The sequence below is a fragment of the Cavia porcellus genome, unplaced genomic scaffold, assembly GCF_034190915.1.
Source record: "Cavia porcellus strain 051 isolate PalLab524CR breed Dunkin Hartley unplaced genomic scaffold, mCavPor4.1 scaffold_31, whole genome shotgun sequence".
NCBI lineage: Eukaryota > Metazoa > Chordata > Mammalia > Rodentia > Caviidae > Cavia > Cavia porcellus.
This window is the reverse complement of record NW_026947514.1, coordinates 34,951,668-34,971,669: the sequence shown is the minus strand read 5'-3', so window position 1 is coordinate 34,971,669 and position 20,002 is coordinate 34,951,668. Positions and strand designations below refer to the sequence as shown.

General features: G+C 35.6%; 1 pseudogene; it reads right to left on the bottom strand.

Annotated features, from left to right (window-relative positions):
• Nucleotides 1-348: 348 nt before the first annotated feature.
• Nucleotides 349-1,234, bottom strand: LOC100734824 (large ribosomal subunit protein uL6-like; annotated as a pseudogene).
• Nucleotides 1,235-20,002: the final 18,768 nt, after the last annotated feature.

Below are 20,002 nucleotides of genomic sequence, written 5' to 3'. Positions count from 1 at the left end.
TAGCAGTACTCCTTCCCTTTTAACATCATTAAAGAGTCTGAGGTGTTGAACGCACCTGAAGTTCTTGCAGAATTCACTGGTGAACCCATACAGTCTGAGACTTTTCCTAGTTAGTAGGTTTTATTAGTGCTTCAATTTCATTGCTCATTATGGGATTATTTGGGCTGTTTATATCTGCTTGGTTCAGTTTTGTAATTCATAAGTATCTAGGAATTCATCCATTTCTTCTGGATTCTTCAATAGTTTGGAGTACAGGGATTTTTTTCAATAAAGATCATGTATCACATCATTAAAATGTCACAGATTGGTCTTACAATTCAGAAGCACGTTTCTGTGACTGGAGAACTCTCAGATCTTATTCTTAGGATGCTGAACTGTTCCTTTTTCAGAAATACAGATACCATCCAAAAATTTTCTGATATCCTTGTTTTTGACTGTTGTGATTTATTAAATCAAAGCAGCTGAATTTGAAACAAGCTCAGTGTCATTTCCTTCAAGGATTAGTTCATCTTTCTGGGCTTGAGATACTGAGCAAGCAATATCTGCCCTCATATGAACCTGGAAGATGTATTTTCATTCCAAGAAATTACAGATTCTGACAAGAAATCCATTCTCTTGAATAACAACATCCTCCTATTATTTTGTTATGAAATTTTGTTTACATTTAATCCATAAAATAAGAAAGGAAAGGAAACTAACTTGTGCAAGACCTTCTGGATCAAACTGTCCCTTGAGCTGTAGACATGTAGACTACAGAATGCAGAATGGTAAAGAACCAGGAAACCTGAAAGTAAGCAGAGCTGGGACCCATGAAGTGCCCTCTCCTCTGTGATTCAGGGAGAAACATTAAAACAGCTGACCAATTGCTCCAGCATTTCTCTTTCATTTTCTGGAACGTGTGGTAAAATTTAAAAGCTGTGGGGGAAAAAAAAGCAAAGAAAACATCGATGGGGAAGTGAGCATACACAGACTTCATCTTCTAATGGAAGCCCAGCATGACAGCCTTGACCATTTCTGTATGATTATAGATCGTTCAAAGTTCCTTTCTATTTCCTTACCATTTGTCAACCTGGAATCTCTTCTTTGTCTTTCCAAGGAGACCGAGTTCTACATTGGCGTGGTTGAAGTCCCTCAGGAGGCTTTCACTGGGCCCCTTAAGGATAACTTAGCCTTTCAGAGTGACGTCAGCATTTTCCAGAATGTCTGAAGTCTGACTTCTGAAAGTGATCTTCATTCTTGCTGGAGTTGAGGCAAAGAAAGAGTGTCTGGAGTACAGGTCTGCTCTCCTGGATTTGAGCAGTATCCAGTGTGATTTCACTTTTTTTTAATTTCTAATTGTTTTAATATGGATCTTTTCTTTCCTTTTTTTCTTTTGGTAGGACTGGTTAGGGTCTTGTGTGCTTTGTTTGTTCTTTCAAAGAGCCAGCCCTTCAAATCACCGATTCTGTGTGTTGTCAATAGACTCTTTCATCAATTTCTATCTGCTCATTATAATTTCCTTCTTTGTACTAGCTTTGGATTTAGATTATTCTTATATTTCTAGGAACATGAAGTGTACCATTAGGTTAGTTATTTGAGCTTGCTCTGATTTTTCTGATGTGAGCATTAACAGATATAAACTTCCCTTCTGAAACTGTTTTATTATGTCTCAATAATGCCAACATGCATGTACTGACATTATTGCTTGATTCTAGGAACTAATTTATTCCTTGCTTTTTTTTCTATGACCAATTGATTATTTAAGAGTATAATATTTAATCTCTGTGTATTTCATAGTTTCTGTTTCTCTTGCCATCAGTTTCTAGTTTCATTCCACTGTGATCTGATAATATGCATGAAATAATTTTAAACACTTTGTATTTATTTAACCAAACTTTATAGGCTAGAAAGTTGCATATTTTGGAGAAGGTTCCATATGATTCTGGGAAGAATATGGATTCTGTTGTGTGGAGCACCATACGTTATCTATTAAACCCATTTCTTTAAAGATGTGGCTCAACTCGTATCTGTTTGTTCATTTGTTTAGTTTAGTTTATCTGTTTATTTGTGATAATGAGGTATTAAGTTCCCCCTTGTAATTATGTTGGTGTGTTTATCGGATCTTTTATGTCTATTAGTGGTCTTTTAATGTTGTTGGTTATGGCAGTGGTTGGTTTACATATATTTAGTTATAATCTCTCCCTGTTAAATTGTTCCCTTAACCAATATATACTTATCTTCTTTGCCTTTTCTGATCCATTTTGCCTTGAAATCCACTCGGTCTGAAAATAGGATTGCTCTACCTGCTTGTTTTCAGATAAGTATAGACAAGCTCGTTTCATTGCATGGAACATAGTTTTCTATCCTTTGATTTTTAGTCTTTTAACTTCTTTTTAGATTAAACCTGTTTCTTGTACATAGCATATAAGTGGGTTTTGGTTTTTGAACCAATCCGTCAATCTGTATCTTTAACTGGGTGGTCAAGATCATTCATATTGACAGTTATTACTCAATGTCTTGACTTACTGCTGTCATCACATTATTTTCCCGCTGCTGATTCCGTTTGCCCCCTTCTGTTTAACTGCTCACCCTCCCTGGGATATTCATTCCATCACACTTGGCACTGTCGACTCCATTGTCTCTTTCTAGGATATCCTTGAGAATCTTTTAGAGTGCTGGTTTGGTGGTCATGAATTTCCTGAGGGTTTTTTGTTATGGAAAGACCTTAATTCTCCATCAATTTTGAAAAATAGTATTCCAGGATATATTAGTCTTGTTTGGAAGTTGTTTTCTTTGGGGTCTTGAAACACTTCACTCCAAGCTCTCCTGATCATTAAGGTTTGTGTTGAGAAATCTGCTATGATTTTAGTGGATTTACTTTTATAAGTGATTTGCTTTTCTCTAAGTTGCTTTTCTCTAAGAGCTCTTGATTTATTCTTGAAAGATGTTTTGATTAGGCACTAAATCCTATGCTGACAAATTTTATTTCCATATTACAAAAGTATGATGCTGCTGCCTTCAGCTTTGCATAGTTTTTAATAATAAATATATTATTAATTTCCTTGTCCCTCTTTAAGTATCTTTTAAGTCTATCTGCCTTAAGATTTTTGTCTTCATCTCTGAACTTGAATGATATCTTATGTGGTTTACTTTTGTTTCATAGATTCAGCATATACTGAACTTTTGGGTTCTGTAAATTTCTGGGGTTCATCACATTTGGAAAAACTTTTAGTAATATTTACATAAATATGTGTCTATCATTTTGCTGTTTTTGTTTTCTCCTTTTGGAGTCCCAATTACATGTACAGTCAACCAACTGAAAGTGTTCCACTGATCTTACAGGATTTTTTTCTCTGTATATTTCATGTGGGTATTTTATATTGTGAAGTCTTCACATACTTGGAGATTATTCTGCAGATTTCTAATTATCCATTACTTCCATTCAATTTATTTTTCATTTCTGACAAGTATTTTTTTCATTTATACAAGTTCAATTGGGGTCTTTTTGTATCTTTTCTTTCTCTCACAATTTTTACGTTTTCCTGTCTCTTCTCAAATATATGGAGGCGGTGCTTTCAAATTTTTATCAAATAATTCCATTATCTCTGTTGTTTCTGGGCAAGCTTCTATTGATTTTTCTCCTGATTACAGATTGTGTATGTTTGCATCTTTTCATAGGCCTGGTAATTTTTTCTGGATGTTGGACATTTGAACTTTATGTCTTTGAGTGTTAGATTTGTTGTATTCCTTTATCTATTTTCAAGAATTATTCTGGGATACATGTAAGTTATTGGAATCTGTTTGATTATCCCAGATTTTGCTTTTTATGTTTTGTTAATGTGTATTTCAACTAACCCTTAATCTAAGGTTATTTTGATACTACAAAACCTCTCTGAAAACTTTGTTTCATTCCTATTGTACTAGGAGGTTTTACTAATTTGGCTAGTGAGAACACTAATTCCTACCCTATAAAATATATCTGCTTCTTCATTGAGTTCTATTATCTCGAGTAATTTTTCTGACATGCATGAGCAGACAATGACTCAACCAAAGACTTTCCTTAATAGATAACTGAAGTCCTCTCTCTCCCCGCTTCCCTCCCATCTTCCCACCCCCCACATACATATACATTTTGCCCGGAAAATTCAAGCCATATTGGTCTTCCTAAACTCCCTAACAGTTATAATGTTTCAGTACAGCTAGTCTCACATCAGGTTTCTCGATCTTGTGTTTTTAGATGTGCCGCCAAAGCGAGCACACCTTGTGCTTTATCCAGAAAACTTTTTCCCTAGATAATAAATTATCACAATTGTAAAGCTCACCTTATTTTTTTCCTCATCTCAGAAATCACGGCCCTGTGCTGCCTACTGTTTCGTCTCTTTCACCCAGTTTTATGGGGGTGAATGAGTGTGTTCCTTGTTACTTCATCATAACTAGAATTTCTCTGAGAGGTTCCTTTTAATACAAGACTTTTTTGAAGCAAGCTAAAGGACTAATTCAAAGCAATATGTACATATAATAGACTACTATTCAATTTTTTATTTTGAGGAGAAAAAATTGCAAAACATGATAATTAGAGAGTAACAATGGTTAACACATTGTGTATTGTTATCGTTATATTAGTTACTCAAAGTACAAGATAGCTGAATTATTCAAACAATATTAGCACAAATATTTCTTTTCAATGAACTGAGATATAAGTAGAATAACTATCTTAATTAATATATATTAATTAATAATAATAATACATATTCAGCTTCTTACACTAGGGAGATGACTTAATGTTTACATATGCTACTCTCATTTATTTCATTTATGAGTGTGGCCTCTAGTTGCATTTATTTACCTATAAAAGTCTTGAGTTTATCCCTCTTTATGACTATTATTCCTTTGTATAAAAATACCACTTTTTTATCCATTCCTCAGTTGATGGGCATTTAGGTTACTTCCAAGTTCTACCTATTACAAATTGTGTTGCTATAAACATAGCTGCACATATATTGCTGTAGCAAGATGTTTTTAATTCTTCTGAGAAGATATCCAGAAGGGATATCGCTAGACTGAATGAGACCTCCAACCCAATTTTTTTGAGAAATCTCCACAGTTTCCTCTGCATTCCCATCAACAGTGGAAAAGAGTTCCTTTTTCCCCACAGCTCCTCCAGCATTTGTTACTGGTCAGTCTTGATGATAACCTTCTTTCTAGGGTGAGATGCAATCTCAGTGTTGTTTTAAATTGCATCTCTCAAATGACCAGTGCTGTTGAACTTGTTTTATTTATCTGCTGTTTGTATTTCTTCATCTGAGAAGTGTGTATTCATCTCAGATGCCCATTTTTGGATTGGATCATTAAATTTGTGAGGTTTCTGACTGATGTGCTTTGAAATTTTGTTGTAGTTTCTCCCCCCCCCATTCTCTCCCTTTCCCTTCTTCTCCTTTCTCTTCCTTTTCCCCTTCCTATTATTATTCTTCTTCTCCTCCCCTTCCCTTTCCCTTCTTCCTCTTCTTCTCTTTCCCCTTTCTCTTCTTCTTCCTTTCTTCCTTCCTTCTTTTCTTTCTTTTTTTCTTTACTTCTTTTTATGTTTAAATAAAATGGATTTAAAAAAATAAATTTGGGAGGTTTGGGCTTTTCAAGTTCTTTGTTTGTTCTTGAGAGTAATGCTTTAAGGAACAGCTGGCAAACATTTTTCTCATGTTGTGGGCTGTCTCTTCACTCAGTCGGTGGTTTCTCTTGCTGCGCGAAAGCCTTTTAACAAGATGGGATCCCAGGTGTTGATTCTTCGTGACAGCTCCTGTGCAATTGGGGTTTTGTTCATAAAGTCTTTACCTACATCCATGTCTTCACGAGTTTTACCTTTTCGATCTTGCAGTAGATTTAATGTTTCTATTTTAATATTTAGATCTTTGATCCATTCCAAATTTATTCTTTATTTTTCTTTTGTATTTTAAAAAGCAAAACAGAAAAAAATGATAGAAATGATACAGAATTTCAAAAAAAAGAAAAAATATTAGGCAATTAACACTAGTTAATAAATTGTACATTGTTATCTCAGAGCTACTTGTTCAGGTTATAAAATCTGGATAAAAAACTGATCTATCAAACAACGACAGCACAAACTGTTCTTGATGAACTAAGAGAGATTAGTCGCATAGTTATCTATCTAGTGTACATATGCATGCATAAGTTTATATGTGTTTACAGACATACATATAATCTTTTCCCTCCTTCCTGTTTTCCTTTCCCCTATTCCAGTTGCTCTTTCCTTTTGAGCACTTTCTTTCCCCTTTACCATTACAATATCTATCGTACATTTTAGATCTTATTACTGTTTCAGTATTTTATTATTTTTTTACACTGGAGAGATAATTCAGTATTTACAAATGTGAATCTGTTTTATTTCACTTACGAGTATAGTCTCAAGTTGCCTCCATTTACCTATAAAAGCCTCAATCATCCTGTATAAAAAGGTCCTTTATAAAAAGCTGAGTAATATTCCATTGTGTAAAAATACATCTTTTTCATCCATTCTGCAGTTGATGGGCATTTTGGCTGTTTCTAAGATTTCACTATTATAAATTGTGCTGCTATAAACATGAGTGCACATACATTGCTGTGACATGATATTTTTAATTTTTCTGGGAAAATACCCAGAAGGGGGATAGGTGGATTGAATAAGACTTCCAATCCTAGTTTCCTTCAGAATCTACAGACTGATTTGCACAGTGGCTACACTAGTCTACACTGTCACCAACAGTGAAGAAGTGTTCCTTTTTCCCATAGCCCTGCCAACATTTGTTATCGGTTGATTTCTTGATGGCAACCATTCTTTCTGGAGTGAGATGAAATCTCACTGCTGTTTTAATTTCCATTTCTCAAATGATCAGTGATGGTGAGCATTTCTTCATGTATTTATTTGCCATTTGTGTATCTTCATCTGAGTACTCTGTATTCCTCTCAGATGCCCATTTTTAGAGGGGGTCTTTGAATTTGGAGGGCTTGGTGTTTTTCAGTTCTTCGTATGTTCTGGGTATAAGTCCTTTGATATAACCCATTCTGTGGGTTTTCTTTTCACTTTGCTGGTGATTTCTGCAAAAACTTTTTAATAAGGTGCGATCTCAGTTGCTGATTCTGGGAGGTATCTCCTGAGCAGTTTAATTTTTGTTCATGAACTCTCTGTCTACCCCTATGTCTTCAAGATTTGCACCTACCTTGTCTTCCAGCAATTTAGTGTTTTTATTTTAATATTTAGATCTTCATCCATTTTGACTTTAGTTTAGTGCATGGTGATAGATATGGGTCTACTTTCAGTCTTTGGCATGTGGAAAGCCAATTTTTCCAGAATCATTTATTTTAAAGAGGCTATCTTTCTTCCAGTGAACATGTTTAACCCCTTTGTCAAATATAAGATGGCTGAGTGATTTTGTAGTTGTGTCTGCATCTTTTAATCCGTTCTATTGATCCTCAGGTCTGGTGTTTTTTTTGCCAGTACCATGCTGATTTTATCACTGTAGTTTTGTAATATAATTTCAAGTCAGGGATTGAGATGCCTTCTGCCTTGCTTTTGTTGTACAGAATTGCCTTGGCTATTCTAGGTTTCTTCTGTTTCCAAATGAATTTTAGGAATATTTTCTCTAGATCTATAAGGTAGTTAATGGTATTTTGATTGGGATTGCATTAAATCTGTACAACAGTTTTGGGAATATGGCCATTTTCATAATATTGGTTCTTCCTAACCAAGAGCAAGGAATATCTTTGCATTTTCTGATATACTTTTCAATCTCATTTTCAGTGTGCTATACTTCTCAATGGAGACGTCTTTTACATCCTTTGTTAGACTGAGTCCTAGATATTTCATTTTTTGAGGGCTATTGTGAAAGGTGTTGGTTGTTTTCCTGATTTCTCTCTCAGTGAGTTTGTTGTTTGTGTATAGGAAAGCTATTGATTTTTGAATGTTGACTTTGTACCCAGCTATGATACTGATTTTCTTAATTAAATTTGATAGCTTTTTAGTGGATTTTTTGAGATCTTCTGTGTAGGGTATCATATCATCTGCCAATAACAATAATTTAACTTCTTCCTTTCCTATCTTTATGCCTTTTACTTGTTTCTCTTGTCTAATTACTCCAACTAAAGTTATCAGGACTAAGTTGAAAAAGAGTGGAGCAATTGGGCAAGTTTGTCTTGTTGCTGATTTTAGAGAGAAAGTTTTTGGGTTTTGTCCATTCAGTGTGATGTTGGTTACTGATGTGTCATAAATGGCTTTTATCAGATTGAGATTTAAAAAAAAACATGTATTCTAATTTTCTGTAAATTTCTTTTTAACATGAATATGTGCTGGCCTTTGTCAACAGCTTTTTCTGCATCTATTGAGATGATCATATGATTTTTGTCCTTGGTTTTCTTAATATGGTGTATTGCATTTATTGATTTATGTATGTTGAACCATCTCTGTATCCCTAGGATGAATCCCACTTGGTCATGGCATATAATCTTCTTGATGATTTATTGCATTCTGTTTGCCAATATCTTATTGAGGATTTTTTCATCTATGTTTAATAGGGAAATTGACCCGTAATTCTCTTTCTTCATAGGGTCCTTCACCAGTTTTGCTATCAGGATAATGCTTGCTTCCAAGAATGAATTTGGGAGTAATGCTTCCCTTTCAATTTCATTAAAGAGTTTGAGAAATAATGGTGTTGAATCTTCTCTAAATTGCTTATAGAATTCAGTAGTAAATCCATAAGGGCCTGGGCTTTTCTTTGTTGATAGATTTTTACTTACATCTTCAATGTTGTTGATTGATAATGGTTTATTTAGGATTTTTATATCTCCTTGATACAACTTTGGTAATGCACATATATCTAGGAATCCATCTGTTTATTATACATTTTCCATCTTATTAGAATATAAGTTTTCAAAGTAGGTATAGATGATCTGGATTCTGCAGGGTCCATTATGATTTTACTCTTGTTTTCCTAATTGCATGCATTATGGTCTTTTCTTTCCTTTTTTTTTGATAAAATTGAATAAGGGTTTGTCAATTTTATTTACTCTTTCCAAAAACCAACTCTTAAATTCATTGTTTCTTCCTATTGGTTTTTTAGTGTCCAATGCATTAATTTCTGCTCTGATATTTATAATTTCCTCCCTTGTAAAAGTTTTTGGCTTAGTCTGATCTTTTTTTGTTTTTTAGAAGTTTGAGATTCACCATTAAGATTTTTAAGTGGGATACTCTGTTTTCCTGATATGGGTATTTACTACTGTAAACTTCCCTCTTAGGACTGCTTTCACTGTGTCCCATAAGTTCCAATATATTGTACTGTCATTATCTTTCAACTGCAAAAACTAATTTCTTCTTTAATTTCATCTATGCCCCACTGGTTGTTCAGTAGGGTGCTATTTAATTTCCATGTGTTTATGAAGTTCTTGTAGTTTCTTTCGCCATGAATTTCCAATTTCATTGCACTATGGTCTGATAATATGCATGGGATAATTTCAGTTCCTTTGCATTAACTTGATCATGTTCTATGAGCAAGTATGTGGGCTATTTTGGAGATGATCTCATATACAGCTGAGAATAATGTGTATTCTGATTTTCTGGGGTGGAACACTCTGTAGGCATCTACTAAGTCCATTTGTTCAACAGTTTGATTCAGTCCTAATATGTAATTTTTGATTTTTTTATCTAGTTAATCTGTCTTTTTGTAACAACAGAGTATTGAGTTTCCCCAATACAATTCTATTAGGGCTTATTTTATCTTTCATACCCATTAGTATTTGTTTTATATAGTTGTGCATGAGTATTTGTTGCAAATATATTTATAATTGTTATACCTTCCTGTTGGATTGCTCTCTTTTGTGACCTTTTTATCACTCTTAATCAGTCCTGGCTTGAACTTCACTTTGCAGATAGAATAGCTATCCCTCGTTTTTCTGGGTTGCTGTCACACAGAATATTGTTTTCCATCCTCTGACTTTTAGTCTAATTTTTTTTAATTAAATGTTTCTTATTTGCAGCATATTGTTGGATCTTGTTTCTTCATCCAGTATGTGTCTTTTGATTGGTGAATTGAGACAATTATCAATTGTCTCAATGATTATGACAATGGTTATAACTGATATGTATTGACTGATCCTTGTCATGTAATTTTCCTGTTGTCGGATCCCCCTCTTTTTTCCTCCCTCTGTTTAATAGTTTGCCTTACCTAGTGAGTTCCTTCTGTGGAGGTTCATGGAATTGTAGTCCTTATTTTCTCTTTCTAGATTGTCCTTCATAATATTTTGGAGTGCTGGTTTGGTGGCCATAAATTTCCTCAGATGTTTTGAATTCTGGAATTAACTTATTTTTCAATCAGTTTTGAAAGATTATTTTGTGGAATACCTTACTCTGGATTGAAAGTTGTTTTCCTTTAGAACTTGAAACACTCCATTCAAGTCATGAAGAATTGAGAGTTTGTCCTGAAAAGTCAGCTGTGACTCTGATGGGCTTTCCTTTATAGGTTATTGGTTTCTTTTCCCTAACAGCTTTTAAAATTCTATTCTTGTGTTGAATTTCTGGGCGATCTCGACTGTTATATGCCTGGCTATAGTTCTTTCTTTTTTTCTTTCTGTCTTCCTTTCTTTTTTTTTTTTTCAACAATGGATAACTGGAGTTCTATAGGCTTTACTCATCTCAAATTCTCTTTCTCTACCAGGGAAATTTTCTGCCATGACATCTGTAAACAAGGTTTCTTAAATATAATTTTGCTATCTCTTTCTTTTTCATTCATTTCAATCAGACTTCAGCTACTATTCTTTGCATCATCTAGCAGCTCTTGGATTGACTTCTCATGTTCCATTGCTATTTCTGAGAAATGTTTCTTTTCATGGTTGCTAACTACAACCCTGTTTTCTATATCTGAGATACTGTCATCATGCTGGCTTAATCTGCTGAGAATACTTTCAATGGAATTTTTATTCTCCTGGATCTCTGCTAGAATCTGTTTTGTGGATTCCATTTCTTCCTATGTGGAGCATTCATGGATTCCCTTATTTTCTTAAACTTGTCTATTTTTTTTTTTTGTCTGTATCCACTCTAGCATCACAAAGCATGGTTTTTATTTTGGACACCATCGATACAGTTATCTGAGAGATTATTTCTGTATGATATTTTCCAAAGCCTCATTCAATTGCTTTGTTTTTGCCACTTCCGAGAAGCTAGATGGGAGGCTTTCAGATTGTCCCACTTCATTGCTCCCTGAGTTTGTCTTGGTGAATTGGATGTCTGGAGTTGCATCTTGTTTAAGTGTCTTCTCAATTCTTTTTTTAGTTTAGTTCTTGGGGGTGATGCTTATAAATGGGCTTCTCTATTGCTGGTGTTTAAGACAGGTAGGTAATGACTACTTCTCTGAGGTATCTTCCAGGTGTTGCTGGTTTTGGGATTTTGAGTCTATTGGAAGAGCCTACTTTTTACAGCTTTGTTTTGCCATATTTGACTTTATTCTCTCCCCCCCAAAAAAGTAATAAGAACTAAGGAGTAATAAAATCCAAAATGGGTAAATTTTGTTGTAAAAAAGAGAGGGAGGGAAAAAAAAAGAGCTCTAACGGATATAACAGCAAGTGTGTTTAGGGATGTTAAATAGCTGACTATATTAATGTTTTTGGATCATTGAACACAGCTGTTTGCAGTCTCTCTGTTTGAATGTCTACTTTGTATTCTTTGATACTGTGATTTGAGCAACTATTTCCAAGATGATAATATGTAATCTATTAACAGGTGATTTCTTACTGTTATGTTTTTTTTTTTGTAGTTCTGTATTATGTGTAACCTTACACTGCTTTGTTTTGTTTTGTGTCTCTTTTTCCTCTTAAATAAAAAAAAATTTTTAACAATAAAAAAAAAAAAAAAGGAAGAGCCTACTTCTTCAAGTTGTTGGATATGAGAAATTGCTGCTTCTTTGGCCCAGTCCCTGGTTCTTTAACGTTGTACCAGAGTATTTTCAATAATCCTTAGTCAATCTCAGCCATGAAATATCAAGACTAATAGATTTTTGAAATAATTATGTCACTTTACACGATAGTGATACTAATAATATTAAACATGGCCTAGAAAATGATAAAATAAGCTAATCATTACGTTTCCACTTTTAACTCTATGAACTAGATTTGTGGTTATATAAAAAAAATTTAAAACAAACCAGAAAATTATATGCAGTATACAAGCTCTTAATATGTCAGTTTTGGGGTTTAAATTTAAAATTTAAAACAGAGAAGTGAAAGAAGAGAAGAGACTGGAAATAAAGTAGGAGGACAAAGGGAGCTCACAGTAACTTTGGGAAATTGATGCAGTAGACTAGAGGGAAAGAGGGAAGAAAGAGATAAATAGAAGAACAGAACAGTACCAGAGCCACAAAGAGGCTAGAAACCATGTTCACACTCATATTTAAAACAAGATCAAACAATGAAGGAGGGAAAAAACCCCATGAAAACAAAAAGCAAAAACACCACCACCAGAGCAACAAAAGCAAGTGAGGGAGGAGAGAGTCTACTTCCAGGATTGTGTCTGCTTTCACTGGTAGACAGCCTGTGGAGACAGAGTCCTGATCTGTGCTGATCTACCCCAGCAAACCAGAAGTAGCTTTTTAGTGGGGTAGTGGATAATCTCAATAAGCCTGCACTTTCTGGCCGAGACTAGACTCATCTGACTCACTGCAATCTGGGCACCTTCTGTGGGTCTGAGCCCAACTGGGAGCCACCAGATGGAACCAGCCCCAGTTCTGAAATCTGATCTCAGCCAGCCCATCTTCAAGATGGTTACTGGCCAATTTCCATCTCCTACAGGAGACCTAAACCCTCTGTACTCACCACTAGCCAGGGCAGTCCTTCATTACCACAACTCTCTGCAGAGGCCACTGGGGTCACAGCTTTCACAATGTATCCACAGCTTTGAAGCATTCCTCTCGAGTCCCATCTCTGGGAGAAGGCACCACTAGCTAACTCCTCCTTCTTCACTGAAGCTTCTCTCTTCGCTCTCTGTGAACTTCAATTCATGCTTCAGATTCTTCCTGGATCCAGGGGACTCACTTTCTTCTTGTCTTCCTCATGTTCCTATTGCTATATTCATCATCTGGACAGCACCTCTCAGAGAGGCTCTTTCTTTGCTTCTTATTACTCTGCCATCTTTGTCTCCTACCTTTTTTTTAAAAGAAGGAAATTCTTGAAACAATATTGATGAACCTGGATGACTCATTGCCAAACTCATTAAGTTATATAGACTAAAATGTAAAGTGGTGACCACCCTGAGTGACCTACAAATCAATAAATTGACTTTTTATATTAAAAGTATGAGGCTATCCTACTTCTATGTACCTTGCCTGATGAGTCAGCAGTTGGCATGAGGAAACAAAATTCCCTATGTCACTGATCACAGTGGAGGTCTCAACAATCTGTGGCACTGTGACTTCTCTGAAGCCAAGATAGTATTTTAACTGAGAATTCTCTAACTCTGGTACAAAATTCTATAGATGTAAATATTAACCAAAGGGAAAGATAAGTTTCCCACTAATCAATGGTTTATTCACACAAGAGTGCTTTGTTTCTCACTAGATCTTGCTCACATCAGTGTCCTCCATTCCCAGAATCTTTCTACATATCCCCTAGAAAGCTGTATGTTCAATACAAATTGAAAAAACCAGAGATTCTTGGTCGTAGCCTGATAAGAGCTCTGAACCTCTGGACCCCCTTGCATTCTAAGTTATTGTCTCTTTCTATTTTATTCTCTGTCTTACCCTCACCCAGGTGATTGGGGACCAATACATATATACAATACATCATAATCAATTATACATAACAAAATAATTGAACCATTTTTGAAGTCTTTTTCCCTCTAATATCTAATACAACATTTATTCATATATAAGAGTGAAGTGGATGGATGCTGGAATCAGACTACCTTAGTTTTGCTCCTCCCATGACAAACCATGTGCCACTTGTCCATGTTCTTATTCTCTCTTCCTCTACTTTTTCACGTATTAAACATGAAACAATTTCATGGGGTTTTTGTGAACATCAAATGAGCCATAATGTAAAGAACTATATCCATTATGTAATACTGCATAACAAAGCTTCCCAAAAAGTTAGTGGCCATTTTTTTCTAGTTCACAATTTGGTAAGGAGAGATCTTCAAAGGAGCAGACAATTTATTTAGCTGGTAGGTCACAGTTTGGGCTGGTCTTTGAGAAGTTCTTTCATGAGCTTCAGAACAGCTTGCTCACACATGGGATAGTCAGTGTCTGATCAGGTAGCTTGTCCTCTTTCTGGAGTTCTGCTCACTGTTAGGTCTGTTGATGGGATGTGTGTGCCCCACTCACTGGGTGGTTTTGTTTGTTCACATGACTGTTCACAGTTCAAAGACCAGCAGCATTACTCACACATTTTTCAGGCCTCCTTGTTTCATATTTTCTATTTTCCCTTTTACTAATACAAGTCATATGACCAGCCAGAGGCAGTGTAGGAGGCACATTGATGGTATGGATATGGTAAGAAGACAAACTTGTTAACAGTTTTGCATTCTACCATAAAACTTCATAAAATATTTTTTATTTTATTGTAATATATAATAAACACACAAGTATGTAGTTGAACCTATTTTCAAGCAAAAGTAAAAAGAACCATTTAGCTAGGATGCTGCCTATTAATTCTATCTCATCTGTGCACTGTTATAGCTTAAATAAATTTCCTTGTCTTGGTCTAACTGATCTTTTCACTCTGCATTTGGGTGCTTCTTACAACTTCAGGGGACATCTCTTGCCTCCAGATCTGCTGCAAAATTCCTCTCTCTGCACTCTTCAGTGGGAACGCTTGTATAAATCACCCAGAAGGTTGGGAAAAAAAAAAAAAAGACATTTCTGGGCTCAGTGCTTTTTGAAAGAAAGAAAAAAAAAAAGATCTTCCTGCTACCCAGAAGTCATTTACATAGCATAATTCCTGGGGGTTAAAACTCATGGCACTCCTTTTGCTGCAGTAGCTGAGGGAGAGTCTTCTGCAGCATCAATGAAGTATTACTGCTGAAGCATTTTACACACAGTTATATGCGGGCAGTCTTGGCAAACAGAAATGCAGTTTATTGCTCATATATATTTAAGTGTGAATAGCCTTCCATCCTTGAATATGTTACTTTCTTGACACTAAATGTCACATTTATTGTCCTAGTAAAGTACTGGCTATATCTTCCTGGATCAAGCACTCATCTGCAAATCATAGCTCAATCATTCTCTAGTCCTACATGTCCAATTTTGATTCAATCATAGATAGTGTATGTGTATCCCACAAGTCTTCACTGAACCACAATTACCTACAAGTCACCTATTTCTCTATGGCAAGATGATTCATTAAGATATAATTTTTACCTTATTCTTGCTGCTATAGGAGAATACCAGTAATGAAAGGGAAATTTTCCTTACTCTATCTCTCTTCCAAGAATCTTCATGCCCTTGTGCTTGCTTTGTGGAAATTATTGCAGTAGTTTCTTTTCAAAAGAGACCTTGAAGGCAGTACCACTATTCACAATCTCACCTTGACTTTTGCTTTAGAAGAAGGGAGGGAAGAAAGGAAAGAGAGAGGGAGAGAAGGAGAAAGGGAGGCAGGGAGAGACAGATAGAGAGACCATGTTTCTATGGAGTGGGGGTTATGCAGAGGGATATGGTTTTGGAGGGGGTATATTTCAGGTATAGAAGAAGGCTTGAGCCTCACTCTTATGTGGGGCCTAGGAGTGATAAGACCACTAATACGGCATCACATAGATAGGCAATACAGCTTTGTGGAAATTATTGCCTTGGAATCATGAACAAATTTAAGGCATGAGAGTGCTCATGTTGAAATGAACCAGGTAGGTTTGTGCAGTAAACATTTTAGCAGCAACCATGATGGAATAAAGATCTGAGACTCTTTCTCAAATCTTCTACATTGTATAGGCCCTGGCAGAGGACTAGGTTGGTACTCTCTCCCAACCCTACCCCTGTTTTGTGTGCCTGAAATAACATTTCTTTCTAGCCTTGACCAAACCAAAAAGAGAGAAAGAGAGAGAGAAACAGAGAGAACATATTACCTTTTTCATAACCTAGTGTAAAATGAGCTGATAAAAATAAAATCTTTATCAAGTTCCTAGGAGCTGGTCTTCTAAGCTATTTTCCATCCTTGTACTTTTTTGTTTCGAGCTAGTTACCAAATCCCAGAGATAGCAGAAGATACACTGTAATAGCCAAGAGCTGGTAGGAGTCTAATATGTCAGTGCTGAAATCTCCTCCGGATTTGGTACACAATAGCTAGTTAACTGGCACCAGAAGGCCTGTTAGCAGGTGTGAGGAAAAGAGGATTCAAATCCTAACATAGCCCAAAAAGCAATTACACAGAAATGTTGCTGTAGGACTTAACATTAAAAACTCTCCATTGCTCTAGTCAGCTCTATCTACTAGTCCAAAGGCAATTTCCTCCCAAATTTTTAGCATTATAGATTCCCCTTGAACCTGAAAATCCAGCTGTGTCTCTCGCCTCTGACATCAGCAATACTGGCTTTGATACAGTCAACCATCTGGTTGATGAGCATGAGGCAGAATGGAATCCAGCTCACTGTTCCCTGATGTTTCCACATGAGCATTACAAAACTCGCTGGAGTCAACGTGGATGGTGATCTTTGAATCACACTTAGGAGGAATTAGCATGTGAAAAGCCTTGCACTATAATTTCTAGTGGCTATCAAAGACATTTTCAAGTTAGGACTAAGGTGGCTCTTTTTGTCATATCATGGAATTCTGGGGATTCAGGTGATCTCCCCAAGAAGTCCAACAGGTAATATGTTAGACTTATAGCATATGGAAAAAAAGGAGTTAGCTTGCTTAGGTACTTCACTGTTTGATGTATGAAATGTATCTGTTTGCTTACTGTTTGACCTCAGACTTTTCTAAAGCTTGCTTTTTCCTCCCAACTCTTTCAATTCCATCTCTGGAAGAGGTAGCTCATCAACATTAACTGTTTTCTTGGCCTTTAACTGCCTCTCTCATTCCTCCAGGTTTTCTGTCATTTCTAATGTTAGGGATTATAAAAGGAAAGAGGAGACAATAACAGCAATGAGGAGAGAGCAGGAAGAGAGAGAGGGAGAGAGAGAGGGGCAGGGAGAATACAGTGGTGGGAGCACGTGTTATAATCAGAGACCCTGGTGAAAAGTCTTTGTTCCGCTGCATTTTGATTTTGTCAGTCATTTAGTAACGACTGATCTTGTGTCACGTCATCTGAACACTGTGCTTCAGGTTCCTCATCTACAAAATAGGGAAACTAATAGTAAGAGGTGATGTAAAGGGTCTGTATAAACTAAAAAGCTATTATTTATTAAAGAAAATTTTAGAAAAAGATTTTTAACTTTCGATCACAAGTGGGGACAATAAAATGAAAATGGCTAAAGAACGCTAGTTTCCCTTCATTTAGCCATGAGCACCGAAGTAGGGACTATACTTGTTTGGTTTAGTGCTTTCATTATGGGATAAATTCTCTGAGCAGAAGAAAAAGAGCCTCTCTCACACACTCTCTCCTTCCCTTCATCCCTTCCTGCTCTTAAATTATTTAGGATTTAGGAACATTGGGTCTCCTATTCATTTACCTGTCTATGTTCTTTAAACTGCCCAGTTGTTCTCTGAAACAAAAAGAGCCATGCACAGCCTTCTCAGTGTGATGATACAAACCTATTTCACACGTATTTTGTATTCAGGACACACACACTCCTCCTCCTGTAGTATTTGCTGATACACTTTGCACTCCAGCTGCTGCAATACTTAAATCAGTGATTCAGTACACAGACCACACAATGTGCCACTACACTCCACCAAGCAAGGTCTGTCTCTCCATGGGGACAGAGGATCTAAGCATCTGTCATTCTCCTCCCGTTGCTTATAATTAACTACACACCCCTTTACACACATAAATATTTATGTGCAAAAATAAAACTCCCTGGTGCTATAAACCAATCTCTCTTCTCTTCAGTGAGCTTTGAAAGCTTCCAAAATGAATTTTGTTACTTAATTCAAGACTCTGTTTGTGTGAAGAACTTGTATAATTATATCCCCAGAAAATAACTTAAAACTTCAGACTAAGGGATATAGTGTATGCATACTACAGAATGTAAACTCCATGAGGGTGACATGATTGTCTATTTCATTAGTATATCCCAAGTGTCTAGAACAATCTCTGGTACACAGATTGAATGCACAGGAACCTCAAATACAAAACATAATTTATTTGCTTACATGAAAAATTTAAGACTAGAATTTCTTTCCCTCTGAAAAGTGCTAGAAGTCAAACCCAAGGCTTCATGTGTGCTAGTTAAGAGCTCTAACAATGAGCTATAGCTAGAGCCTCAAGATCAGAATTTCTAGGCAAACACTGCAGAATCTGAACATGTTTTAATATTAAATGAGAATAAGACAGAGTGAGAAATAATCATAAAATGCCAAGTTTATGCATTTATTTATTCATTCACTTAATAAATTATTACTAACTATTGCTCAGCTTCATCACATTAGGTTGTGAAGTGATTGTAACAACAGCAATAGCAACAATAATAATTCTTACTCTAAGAAATTCTCAGCATGTGTGTGACTTTCAAAACTGATTTCCTATGAATTTTGGGGATAGATACTTAGTTTTCCTCTCAAATTTATTGAGTCAGAATTACCAATGGCTATCCAGTGAACTTATTTCCAACATACTATCCAGGCAACACTTATGAACACTAACATTTAAGAAGTTGATCTAGTGGAACTGAAGTTATTTGATTATTTTTCAGCAACTACAGAGTCTCTGAGACTATTCAGGTAATGTTTGATTGCCACACGTACACATCCCTTAGTGAACAGATAGACTGTAGTAATATTAAAATAATACGGTCATTTTAGATTAGTACATCAATATGTTATTGGCAGGAGCCTACAAAGCAGTTTTGTTTTAAACTAATCCTTGCTGGGACTGGTTATTTAACATGAAGTATTAAAAAGACAAACATAGAAGACGTATTTGTAGACTTCCAGAAATGAATCAAAATCAAATTTCCTACATGTTTTCTATTTCTAAACTTCTGCAAATATGGTTTGAAATGTTCCTTAGGCCTCATCAGTTTTGAATATTCTAGTATCTCCATTAACCTGTCCTGCTCAGCGCAAACACTGACTGACACCTTCATACCTTCTCACAAAGTTTAATTAGGCCCTCAGTGCCCACGATGCAGTCAGAATCAGCTACCGTCTGGCTGAGGAGGGTGCTATTTAACATTCTGAATGTTTAGGTTTAACTATGGATTTGTGTAACATAATGCAATTTCCTATGGACTACTGACCTAGCATATCTTTAAAGTTTGCTGATCTCTGTGGATTGTAAGATCTGTTTCTTAGTTTTTCTTCCTCTTTTGAGTATTTGCTAGGACCTGGTTTCAGCAGGTAGAACCTTTTGCATGTTTCATTTCTCTAAAGTCTTATTGCTCCTACTCTTTTATACTTACATTGGTTCATGTCTCTTGTCCTTTATGGCTTTTGACAGTTTTAATAACCATTCTCTCCATTTTAATATTCTTGTCAGTCTTTCAATTCCTCACCACTTCTTTTTAAAATTATTTGTGCAAGTTTAATATTTAATTATTTTCCTTCTTCTGTGCTTTAGATTCATGGTGTTTACCATTTCACTAAGAAAAGAGTTAACACAAATTGAGAGTTTGATCACATAGTAATGTTGGTTATTATTTATGCATTAAATTATGCTCTAATGCACTGTGGAGCAGATATATTAAATTTAATGCTACATAGAAAAATGAAAATACTTTGGGAATTGCAAACATTGGCCACTGAGCTACACTTTTGGGGGGAAAACATTAATAATAATGTAACCTTATTTAATGTATTAATGTTAAACTGTGCATATTTGCTGTTAATCAAAGTAATTTTTTCCACTAAAAGTGATGGTACTCAGTGTGCTGTTAATTATGCAAGGAGCTAATCAATTTGTCCCT